At 46.0% G+C, this 13,018-nt stretch overlaps 1 protein-coding gene across 4 annotated transcripts in view; it reads right to left on the bottom strand.

The window, feature by feature from the left end:
- The window catches only part of LOC127008083 (apolipoprotein D-like), a 30,063-nt gene that overhangs the window by 15,021 nt on the left and 2,024 nt on the right, over positions 1-13,018 (bottom strand). The window contains exon 1 of one of the 4 annotated variants that reach the window (XM_050879642.1): positions 9,776-9,943. The exons of 1 other annotated variant lie outside the window; for it this stretch is intronic. The gene's annotated coding sequence lies outside the window, so the exon portion shown is untranslated. Of the gene's footprint in view, positions 1-7,294; positions 7,318-9,775; positions 9,944-13,018 lie in introns of those variants that run through there. 2 more of the 4 variants (XM_050879645.1, XM_050879644.1) reach the window with 2 other exon arrangements.

The raw sequence follows: 13,018 nt of genomic DNA, 5'->3' as shown, positions 1-13,018 counted from the left end.
CAGCTTCCGCTCCCGCCCCGCCTCCTTGCACGTGCGTGTTCTGCGTGTTGTAGAGGCAGAGGCTGAAGCAGGGAAGGAAGCTGCAATGATGATAACGTCGTGTCAGACTCAAGACAAGTCCACTACCAGTCCCTGAGGTGGCGCAATTATGCTACACAAGGGCAAGAAACTCCCCCCACTCAAATTAGACCGCTCTATCACCAACAGGAAGTTTCTACACACGATACGAGGAGATATATAACAAGCAAATTATATTTCTGGAGTCGTGGTGTGCAAGTCTGCCAAGTGGAGGTCAAACTAATACACGAAACATGCGTCGTGCATTCAGGACTCACTTACGCATGACACATTCGGAGACCGAGAGCGAGAGGGGAATGCGCTCTCTAGGATGGGATGGCAGGAAATTAATAACACTCTTCACATCATAGGGCTGTAATTTCTAGGGGGGCTATAGCTCCCCCAATGTTTTCTATATATCAATTTCCCTTTAATGTTAATTTATCCGATATTTTTGCTTGTCTTGTTAAAATTCGCTAGCATATAGCAACAATCTGTTCTCTAGCTGCTGCCTCCTTGATTGTTGGTAGCGCTGACATAACTTGTATCATGTAATTAATTATTTTATTTGTCTGTCGGCCTCAAAATGCCCCTAAATGTACTTAATTAAAAAAAAAAAAAAATCCCTGGCTGCGTAATTATGTTCGCTTCTCTTGCCGCCCTCCCTACCCCACTCATGAACCTATGATGCCCTCTAGACACCCCCCTAAAAAAGTCAAAATTACGGGTCTGCAACACGTACACTCGTGGAGCGACCCAGGAGCAACCAAGACTTCTCGGGAGCGACGAAGTGTGTGGAAGACCCGGGTGCCGGCCAGGTAACATGATAACCAAAGACCGGAATGAGGGTTTGTATCACAACCGCCACATGAAGATGACCTAAATCTTAACATGTCCAAGCAGTTGGCACACGTGTTCTCGATGTTGCGTCACAAAGGCGAGGAAGCCTTACAGGTGGCCCGTGCAGGGCGTCCGCCCTGTGCTGTACGCGTCCGCACTGTGATGTACGCGTCGCTATGACGGGACCATGACAACCACCAGGGACCCTTCTCGGCGGCACTGAGGCGGCACAGCGCGGCACCCAAGGAAGGAATCCCCTGAAGCGGCACGTTCCGGGAAGGGAAGCACCAACTTGGAAGCCACGCAAGGACACGCCGCTCCGTCACCAACTTTTTTTTTTACTTTTTCTTGGAACATACGCTTCTCGGAATCCCTATCACAGGAACTTTGTAATTAACTGTGAAAAGGAATAAGCACCACCAACACCACCCCCATCCCTCACAAGGCCTCAGGGGGTTACATTCATAGATGACATTGTGCATTAAGTACAACCAAAAGAACAAAATAAATGACAGTAAGAGATCTAAGGAAGGAAGGTGACAGCCACAGTGAAGCTGACTAAGTCTTCCAGCATGTTACGTGTTCCGTTCCAGCTCACAACGACCACTCCCGCAGGTCACACGCCACCCCCCTCCACCCTCCCCACTTTCTTGCTCAACTATCACATCACACACTATCAAGGGTCCAGCGCACCTCCCGGGACAATAGTATAATTATAATAATGTCATGTGAAATTATATCTTTAGTTCATGGTTCCCAAAGTCAATTTCTCTGGCATGCGTGCAATCTATTACTGAGTATAGCAACACTAGTTCAAGGGAAAAATGAGTTGCATGTTTCAATAGCTAAGAAATTAGTCTGTCATCATAAGGAGACAACGCAGTAACAGGCCCGGTGATCGGCGAACAACTTTATTCCATGCGTGATGGCCACCAGCCGGCCGAATATCCGTTCTCCCCATCCCAGCCTCACTTCCCTAGGGGCGGCGTGCAGGCAGCATGAGGCGAGTGGGGGTGGTGAAGGGTCACGGACTCGCGGTTTAAGAGTTTGTTTATGATACTTAGGGATGGAAGCATCAGACACAGCAGCAGTGGTCCAGGGGGGGAATCTGGCGCTGCCTTGTGTAGGCCATTAGGTCTCTTGCAGTCTCCCTATGTTCTTATGTTCTTATGGTCTATTACGGTGGCTGTGTTTATGTGGTTAGTCTGACACGCACTTGCCAGTCTTTGTTTAGGGCTTGGACCTACGCAATCATGAGGCTCAAGTCGAGCTGGCATGAGACCAAACCAGTGATGTCACAAAGACCTAAGCCGAACTGCCATCCTAACCAAACCCAGTCTAGCGGCCTCGACTACCCAGCCATTAGGGCGACTCTTCAACTGACGCATTGCTGTTGAGGCGACTGTTCAAGGGCTTCAAGTGACCATCATGGAGAAAATGAACGGTTATCTCATGGGCCGTGACTCAGACTAACAGTGGAAAGTGTCCAACGAACACTGCCGAGGGAGTCATCGTAGCTCAGATTTCCTTGCTGGCGCGATCATCAGTAACGTCAGGAAAACGTCCCTGATTGAGTATTTAATTTGCTGGAGAAAGACTTCGGAAAGGTATAAAGATAATCGCACCTTCATTGTTTTCTTCATGCCCTTACAGAACTAACTAATTCCCATCAACAATCATGAATATTATAAACCGCCTAGTACTGAATAAAAGCCATCCTACACTATAAGCACCAAAGGCGTAAAAGATGTTTTGTAACGCCTCTACAGTGAACACAGAGCTCGCCTTCACCCCCATTACGAGTGTTCTTCCCCGCGTTTATGATGCTGGCAATTTTCCTTCACAACTACTGGTAGGGTGAAAATTTATATAAACCGTCTAATAAGCACATAGTACCGTATATATTTAATGCTTCTAGGAGCAACTAATATAAAACACCCACACGGCTTGACCTTAAAACTTCCGGCAACGATAATGGTAGTAAAGGTTGATATATCACTATACTACCTATATAATGCACCTATATATAATCGCATACACATCATGAATAGGTCAATACGAATCATTGTAACTAGGCTACATTATGGTGAATTCCGGAAGTTCTTTGTGCCATACGAGTTACGATAACTATGTAACTACACTTGCCAACACTAGTGATAAGAATACACATCATATACCCACCTCCAGAGATCATTATTAGAGTCAGACGAGAGGCACATATACTACGACGGCTCGGAGACAAAGGGAGAGACGAGACTATGATGGTTCAGGTATGCACAGAGGAGAGATGCAGCATACGTTGGGAGGAGGAGGATGCGGATGGAGCTGCCTGGGAGGAGAAGAGCAAGCCTAAAAGGAGGAAGAGGATGCGGATGGAGCTGCCAGGGAGGAGCAAGGCTAAGGAGGAGGATGCTGAGGATGGAGCTGCCAGGGAGAAGATTCAAGAGATTCACGGACGCCATAGAGGAGGGCATACAGGAAGTTTTTTGGATTGACAGGAAGATGATGAGAGGTGGAGAGCTGTGGACTCGTATTCTCAAACGCTTCCCGCTCTTGATACGATAATTTTTGAAGGCCATATATAACAGATGCGTCGGGTTCTCAAGAGTGTTCTACCTGTTCATGGCGTAGAAATCTTGCAAAACTACCGCCAGGGATATGAAACTACCCATGGAAATCCCTACAACTTTTACGAAAGCCTCTTTAAACAGACATGCGTCAAAACGTTTGGGAATATGGGCTGACCTCATATCCGCTGCGGCGACCCTTGACACGAAGTTGAACGAATTAACGCATCTCTCTTTCGGCCACCTCTTTGGATTCTTTTTGTGAGCAGCGAGTAGCGGTCTTTTTTTATTATTGTTTACTTTTTTGTGCCCTTGAGCTGTCTCCTTTGTTGTAAAAAAAAAAAAATCATTGCCTCTCGTGAATCCAGGATGATTAGGCGCCACGCTAACCACTTCGCTCATCACTGCATTAAGTGGCACACACACACACACGTCACTTCTTTCTGGATAACATGAGTGGCAGTTCGCCCATTCTTCCACTTAATACTCATAAAAAAACCTGGAGAATTGAGCTGCGGTGTTTATTTTCTTTATGGAGTAGGAGGAACATTCCCTCTCTCTCTCACGCACCCTAAAATTCCTTTGAAGTAACGAGAAAAAAAAAAGTCTTTGCCTGTTACAAACGTTTCACATCCGCATGACGACACACACACACACACACACACACACACACACACACACACACACACATTTTATAGTTTTTTCCTGCCTAATTTCCATGCGCACAAAGACGGGATGATGAGTAAGACGTGAATAATAATAATAAAAAAAAATATGACATGGTGGAGGGCAGCTGAAGGTAGTAAAAAAAACAACGTTGGATGAGTAAGAACGAGGGGAAGAGGAGGCGGATGTAAATGAGTAAGAAACCCTCACATTACTCATTCTTTTTTACTTCCCATCGTTTAAATAAGCCACTACCCCTCCCCCCCCCCTCTCTCTCTCTCTCTCTCTCTAAATATCACACCATATTTTTCCTTCCTTTACTTCATATTCTCATTTTTCAGTTTCCTTCCCTTCACACACACACACACACACACTCCGTGGCGCAACTGGTTAGAGCGCTGCGCTGCCAGGCTTCACGGACTGACAGGGCAGCGGTTCGAGCCCGCTCAGGCCGGATTCTTTCGGTTTACTGGTGGTTACTGTCCCCCCCTTGAGCAGTACCCAGAGGTCGACGATAAAGAACACTTGCTCATGTCGGGAGGGTACCTGCTTGCGATTACGAGTCCAACACGTGATCAGGCCGTGGTGAACACACACACACACACACACCTAAAAAACGTCGCAGAATGTCCATCCGCCGCAAGTCAGGGTAGTTGATGGGACCCATTGTGGCCGCCGCCCGCCCGCCCACGTCCGGCCCACCCCAGGGAGGGAGGGAGGGAGTGGCAGGGCGGCAGGGAACGAGAGAGGGAGGGAGAGGACACAGGGAGAGAGGGAGAGTCGTCATACTTTTCAACGCCCGTCCTCACCCTGCCCTGCCCTGCCCTACTCCGGTTCACCAAAGGGAACGTGTGAGTGAAGGGGTGAAGGGGTAAGTAACGGGTTGAGTGAGGGAGTGAAGGGGGACGATGGGTGAATGAGGGAGTAGAGGAATGGGTAGGGATGAGTTAATGAGTATGGGGGTGGAGGGGTGAGGGGGAAGTAACCGGTTGAGTGAGGGAGTGAAGGGAGAGGATGGGTGAATGACTGAGGGAGTAGAGGAATGGGTAGGGATGAGTTAGTATGAGGGTAAAGGGGTTATGGAGGGAGGGAGTGTAAATGGACGAGAGAGGTGTAGTGAGCGAAAGAAGAGTAGAGGCACGAGGGGAGAAGTGATGTGGGAGTGAGGAAGCGAAAGGGTGGGAAGGGTGAATGAGGAAGTGAAGGACAGAAGGAGTGAATGAGGAAGGGAAGGAAAAAGGTGAGTGACTAAAGGGGGGATACATGGAGGTGAATGAATTATGGAGAGAAGGAAATAGCGAATGAGTCATGTTACGCAAGGTGAGATAGATATGAGTAAGCGATGAATTCAAGGTAAGAAAGACACGAGGTAAGATCAGACAAAGGAGCAATTAATGAAAGAGCGAGAAGAAGGCAAGAGACTATAGGAAGGGAAGGAAGGATAGAAATTATTATGAGGGGGAGGGAAGGAAGAGATAAGAGAGAAAAAAGAGGAAAGGGAGCGAGGGAGGGAAGGAAAGGGTGAAAAGAGGAGGGGAAGAAAGCTGTGAAGGAACGACGGAAGGAAGGAAAGAAAAAGAGTGAGAACAAGGAGAATGACACAGATGAGAGGGAAGGAGTCGGGGAAGAAGGGAAGGGAAGGAGTCGCGGAAGAAGGGAAGGGAAGGAGTAAGGAAGGACAGTCAAGGAGAGAGGGGTGAGGGAAGGAAGGGGTGATGGGTACGAGAAAAAAAGGGGGGGATGAGTGGATTAGGAAGTGAACAAAGGGAGTGTTGAGTGACTGAGGAGGGAGAGGGGAGGGAAGGAAGGGGTGATGGGTGCGAGAAATAAAAAGGCGACGTGTGAATGAGGAAGTGAACGAAGGGAGCGGCGACTGACTGAGAGGGAGGAGGGAGAGAGAGGACCAAGGGAAGGGAATAAAGGAGTGAGTCATCAAGAGTTTCACTGCCGTCCGTCCCAGCACAGGATGCCAGTGATGTGTTCCGCCACGGCCACCACCACCAGATGAGGCGGGCTGGCTGGGGCTGGCGAAACACCCTCTTAATCATTGCACGCACACATCATTTAGGACGGGTTTTGCTCATTAGTGGCTCCCCCTTGCTTCAAGATAGATACGGTTCATGTGAATTTGCAGAACAAGTTGCAATATTCTTTTTCTCTTCCTCCAGCGGTTGTTTTGATCAAATGATGCTGCCGCAGCTAGTATACATTGGTCATACGACGCCAATGTTTTTGATGAATGATGTTTGTTGTGTGTGAATCAATGGTTGTTTTAATTCATGGTATTGCTTGTTTATGCTGAGTGACATGCGTGTTGCCTTCAATATAAACAGGTTAGTATGTGCAAGTTGATGAACAGGTTGGTGTGTGCATGTTTCACCCCGAACTGCATCAAACGGAACAATGCACACCGGAAATATCTCATCATTTAACATAACAGCATTTCAATTCAGCTGCTTCTGTCAGTGCTGCCCATACTCTCCATTCACGTTCAGTAACACTTAACAACGCTCGCAATGATTCAACCAGTACATAGTGAACACGAGTTTTATCTATTTTCTTAGCGTCGTCCATGCATCCCCTTAACTGATGATAATTTAGTTCATGGCACAGCTTCCCTTACTGAGGTCTAATTCAACGGGCGTCTAACCACTTGAACGTGACACCGGTGCACTTCCTCCACACACACGAGGATACAAAATTACAAGAGGCCACATGGGTAACACACGGCACCTAAAATCAGTTACTAACTTCCCTCCCCATCCACGGAAATTTTTTAATATAACGTTTTCAATTTTTTTGTTCTTCCGTATATTCATCAGCTACGTTGCTTCATAATTCTGTTCTTTGGTTTATATGAATATGTTCCACTCATCCACTACCCTGCTCGTGAACCAATTTTGACCTATTTCCTTCCCGAAATAGAAGTTACTCAATTTACACCCATTGCTACGTGTTTTTTGTGTAATTATTTTATCTAAATAGTCATTATTAATTGTTGAAGTAAATGACAATACACTAAAAAGCCTATGACTAATCCCTCGCTCTCAACAATCAACTGCCTTTTATCATCGAAATTTACATCACTCGACGTTTCACCCGAAGAGCAGCTATTTAGCGTCAGCTGACCCCGAGACTTTCCTCCTCGCCTACGCGTCACACACCTTGAACGTGGAAGCGGCTCAGATAGAGGTCAAGCACACCGCGCAGCACCACCCTGCCGTGAGAGGAGGGACACGGCCTGGGCACTGGGCAGGGGAGGGGAGGGCTTGTGTGATGCACCAGGTTCATTCACATCGTCGGGAATAACGGCAATGCGCATCACTAGCAGCTACATCTACACCAAGAGCATTGCTGGGTATTAGAAATGTCAAAAAAAGGCTACAAAAATATACAAAGCGACAGGAATAGATGATGTTACATGTAGATGGCAAGGCGGGCATTTTAGGTAAATAGGATGTGGTGAATACGATAATCTGGCAACGTCGCCCTCAGCTCTTCTCCCCCGCCGCCTGCAGACCGTCAACATGGGCTTCGACACGATCTGGAATTCCCACCCCAAGAAATACGGCCAGGCTCCCGCAGATGGTAAAAATGGCGCTAAATAATTTAAAGAACGTAACTGTACACTAAAGCAGCCCTGCATCACAAGCAACTGGACAGGATGTGGCGGATACTGTGTATGCAGCGAGGTAGGCTAATACTGTATAATGCATAACTGTCAAACGCTACACTAGCCTAATTATTCAGCATCGGACTACATTACTCTTGCCGACGCGGTATAAGTAGCGCCAGATAAATAATATTGATAGATAGTTGGGAAGGTGTGTGGTGCATACATCGAACTAAGATTATAGTGGTCAATAGAAGCACTGCTGATTATGAAGTTGGCAATGAGGCAGTTCTCGTCAACGAATAGTTTCCAGTAATTTTCTTACTACTGAAACTATTAGGGATGGACATCAACACTTTCAAGACTGACACTTATGAAGACGTGTTGAAAAAAGATACTACGTAGATCCATTTCACCATAGGAACAAGGTGCCGCAAGTCATGGCCGATCCCAGACCTCCTTCAGTCCTCAGGGTGTGTAAATGACAGATTCATTGTGTGTGTGTGTGTGTGTGTGTGTGTAAGGATAACATGCACACCCCCTATACAGTTTCGCCGCTTGCATGAAACTTGCCTGCAGAAAACACTACCGCCAACTGTAAATCTAATACTTAACTATATGTGTTTCTTCAATTCTATAAACAACAAAAAGGCGATCAAAGTGGGATAGGACCCTTAACTGACAGCGATGGTAAAAAAGTAACTGAAAGCCAGCGCGTTGCGAACTTATTGAACAATTATTTTCCCTCGATATTAAAAACTGCCAGTCTTCCGCCACTACCATCAACATCAGCGATGACAATAGCATTACAAATAACTCTGTGCACGCCTTGCCCGACTTTGTAATAACTTTCGATGAAGTCCTAACTGCTCTCCAATCTCTTAAAACAATTAAAGAGTCCAGGACCAGACAATGTATATCCTATTCTACTTAAAATTGCAAAATGCGAAAAAAAAAACTCAGAACCGTATTCATTATGTCCTTGCGACAAGGCATCGTATCTTTGGATTGGAAAATAGCTCATGTAACACCGATTTTTAAGGAGACAAAAATTACCGGGTAATCTCAGGCCCATTAGTCTAATAGTAGGTAAGATATTAGAAAGCATAATTGGACTAAATTGTAAGGTACCTTGAAAGGATTCACAGCATGCTATTCTTTTAACAAGAGATACAATACTTGTCCAACCTGCTGACCTTTTATAACGACCTCTTCTCAGTCTACGTCCATCTCCATTTTCAGAAAGCGTTTGATAAAGTTCCACACAATGATTTTATTTTTTTATTTTTACAACAAAGGAGGCAGCTCAAGGGCACAAAAAAAGGAAACTATAATAAAAAAAAGCCCGCTACTCGCTGCTCCTAAAAAAGAATCAAAAGAGGTGGCCGAAAGAGAGGTCAATTACGGGAGAAGAGGTGTCTTGATACCCTTCTCTTGAAAGAATTCAAGTCGTAGGCAGGAGGAAATACAGATGAAGGAAGATTGTTCCAGAGAGAGTGGATGAGACAAATTGTTTGGTTTCTACCGGTTCTTATTGTTGTTCTTTAGCATAATGATTGTGGTGATCTATGTATAAAGGTATGTCCTTGAAGTGATCGAGGTGGGGTCACGTGGCGCGTGGTGAAGTACCAATTATGTTTGATAGTGATCGCTTAATTGTTACTCAGTTCTGTGACGATGGAACTTGCGGCAACTTTCGGAGCAGCTGTAGTATAGTAGTTGTTGTTCTAGAGGCAGCACCATAGCAGTACTATGAAGGAACGACGCACTGCTTAACACACACACACACACACACACACACACACACACACACACACACACACACACACACACACACACACACACACACTTCACTGCAACCTGTGAATCATTAAACTTTAAAAACAAAACAAAACAAGCTTTAACCATTTCCTTCCCGCCTGACCTGACACGACCCCCTGATGTACACAAAACCCGATGCGATGCATGTGTGACGCCTCAAGTTTCAATCGACCAAAAACTTATAGATATTATAACGTACAATTTAACTTACTTGAACAATAATTAAAATGGAACGAAGGAAGGAAAACTTCCCACAACAACAGCAAGAGAGCTTGGAGCAATACACCTACACACAGGCACGTCTTGATAGTTACTGACTGACTGTCTGTCTGTCTGATTCTCTTCTCTTCAGTGTTGCCACTCACAGGGATGAATATTTGTAGCAGTTGCCACTTGTGTCGGATGAAAATCGAGTTCATTGTGATCAAAACAGACTCATCTAATATATCAAAGTTACAAATGACTGGTTATAGGCAGTGTCGACTGTCAACCAAACACCGGCCTGTTGTGGGGTCCCAACAAGGATTTTAGAGTAATGCCTAACTGCTTGAGTCTCACTCAGCCTCTAGTAAGTGAATTCTATTTTTTCTTTTTAGCATTCTTTTGTGTAATGAGTTAAAGGGATCCGCAGCAGCTTGGCAGTGAGGTCACCAAGTATGAGCGGTAAGTCGTCCACTATAAAATTAAGAATACAATAATGTATGAAGAGAAAATATGGGTCATGGTTTGTCTTGTATGTGATTGTGTGTGACCCGACTCGTGTTGCCCAAGGTAAGGTGGTCATGGAGGGGGGTGTAGGGAACAATGGATTGATTGATTGATAGTTTATTGTTGCAGGTAAACAACAAGGGAGAAGGGAGGAACATGCCATCCCTACCCCCAGGCAGGACAGAGTGAGATTATACAAATATTAATACATGTGAAGGGAGCACCAGGAAATTAAAAAGATACAATGGTAGGAAGGAAAGCACAACAAGGGAGGGGGCAGTACCTCCCCCTGGACAATAAGACAATAAAATGTGGGGACGGAGAACATTGCCCAAGCACTAGATGGGAATGAATACAGAGATAGAGTAATACTAGTCCTTAAAGTAAAATACTGCAGAGATCACAGCCTTGTATAGCACGGCAGTAGTTCAGGCTGCCACACACGGCATCACCACCTTGGTGCAAACTGAGGGTGTTCCTTGAGGATAGCAGGGAGGACATCATGGTTCAGGAGCCAACAAATTGTCTGGGGCAGGTCAAGGCAGTCCCGTGGCTTAAACTTAGCAATGAGAGGGCATTCCATGACATAGTGATGCAGTGTGTGTCCCTCGGCCTGGCACAGAGCGTGCAGCAGACACCAGGGGAGTTACTAACCTCCCAGTAGTACCTATAGCCTAGCCTAAGGCGCATTGCTACCACATCCTGAGGGGCACTGTGTCGCCCATAGGGGTAAACACAGCGCTGGGAGACACTAACATAGTGGAGGCTGCTGGCGCTGCCATTGTCACAGCAGTGTCTGAGTTGGGTAGCAATGCTATCACGTGAACAATGCCTAAGTCTATTCTTAACATAGCTAAGCGTATAGTCAGTGCCAGGGTCCACTGTGTCATCCTGAAGGGCTCGGCGAGCAAGGCAGTCTGCCTTCTCATTGTGCTGGATGCCCACATGAGAGGGCACCCAGGTGAAGTGGACCGTGGCACCTGTGGCCTCAAGGGCACGGACGGCAGTCAGGCACTTAGCTACAAGATCACAGTCGGCAGGGGAGGAGGACACAAGTTCATGCAATGCAGCCTGGCTATCGACAAACAAGTAGACATTTTCGTGCAAAGCTGCTACAGTGTGGAGAGCCTCAAGGATGGCATACAGCTCAGCCCGGGTCGAGGACAGGTACCCCGGCAGAAGTAAACTCTATAAAAGATTAACAAACACTTCTGAGGCATCCAATGGGATCGTTAACATGAGTTCTACGTGAGGATGTACCTTGACCTTGTACCTAAGTGTAATGTTTGGGTAACACGAGCAGCTGGCAGTTCAGTGTGCCATCACAGCAACAGGATGAACTAAAAAGGTTACGCCTCAGGTCACTGATGAGCATCATGTCACTATATTGATGAAAAAAGTGGCCACATCTTAATGCAAAGTTATCTTATTGCAAGATCTATCTATCTAATTGAATCGACTTAACAGTTTACCAACTTTCCAATATTGTGGTATACCTTACCTGAGCTTCCGTAGACAGGATATAACCCTATAAAGTATTCTTGATTGTAGTACTACAAAATATTTAGTGTATTGAACTATTGGAAATTAATCTGGTATACATATAATAACGACGTACGTGCATTAACGTATAGTTTTATGCATTATGAAAAATGTAATTATACAGGAATAATGATTACTGTATTAAGTAACAATTTGTGCTTTTCCACACGCATAATATCCCTACTATATAATACCATGGTATAAACCAATGGTCCTTATTTTTTGTACTTCCACGCCCCCTCTTGGAATGTGTATTTTCTTACACACACCCCTTGCATTTTAGCACACGCTCTACTGAAGATAATAAATATTCCAACAACAGAAATTTCAGTTTTCCCCCAAGGCTAGCACCCCTCCTAGAAATTACTAACTCCTCCCCCAGGAGGCGTGCCCCAAGTTTAAAAACCACTGGTATACACAGTCTCTGCATTAAAGCTTCCCGACGTTTGACGGACATGAGATAAGACACTTTTGGTGTCAAGAGAAAAAAAAAAGATGGACTAGCTCCTGTCATTAATTAATTACGGTAAGTGCTTTGTGTGCTCGGTCCGTCACGGAAATTTCGCCGCCAGTTGCAGCCCTCTACGTTACTTGGGGCATCAAGGCCTTGGCGTGCATGACGTGGTGTGGGCCGCCGCCGACACCGGACGCCCTTTTAGCCCGGAGGCGGCCACTTGGCAGTTAAAGAGCCGCGGGGAGTGAGTGGCTAAGTGTAATAATCTTTCATCTGTGGAACTACTGAATCATCCACCAACACTATGAAGGGTGCCGCGACAGCCACTAGGCAGAAATATGTGTTTTAAGTGAACCGTCAAGAGCCTCCCTTGACCCTTCTGTCGCTGCATCCACTCACACCGGAGCAACAGCAGGTCTGCCAATACCATGAATGTGAGCCCCTATGCTATGGACCTCGTGCTTTTGAACAATGAATTTAATTTGAGCGCTGAGGTTTTGTGGAGAAGAGTAAGTTGCCAATGTCTAAAATTGTGAGAGAGAGAGAGAGAGAGAGAGAGAGAGAGAGAGAGAGCAATTTTGCGTCATGACTTGTATGCCCATTACCCAATATGACCACCGGTCCCTCACTGGCCACTGCAAGTCACTGCACGCACCCTGCTGTGGCGCCGCAGCACCAATGATTCTCTACGCTGGAACTGTGTTTATCCACTTTACTGATATGCCACAACGGGCTGGGGCTGACCATCAG

This window comes from Eriocheir sinensis, chromosome 37, assembly GCF_024679095.1.
Source record: "Eriocheir sinensis breed Jianghai 21 chromosome 37, ASM2467909v1, whole genome shotgun sequence".
Classification (NCBI taxonomy): domain Eukaryota; kingdom Metazoa; phylum Arthropoda; class Malacostraca; order Decapoda; family Varunidae; genus Eriocheir; species Eriocheir sinensis.
Note: the sequence above shows the minus strand (reverse complement) of the source record. Positions and strands in the feature narration are given on the sequence as shown.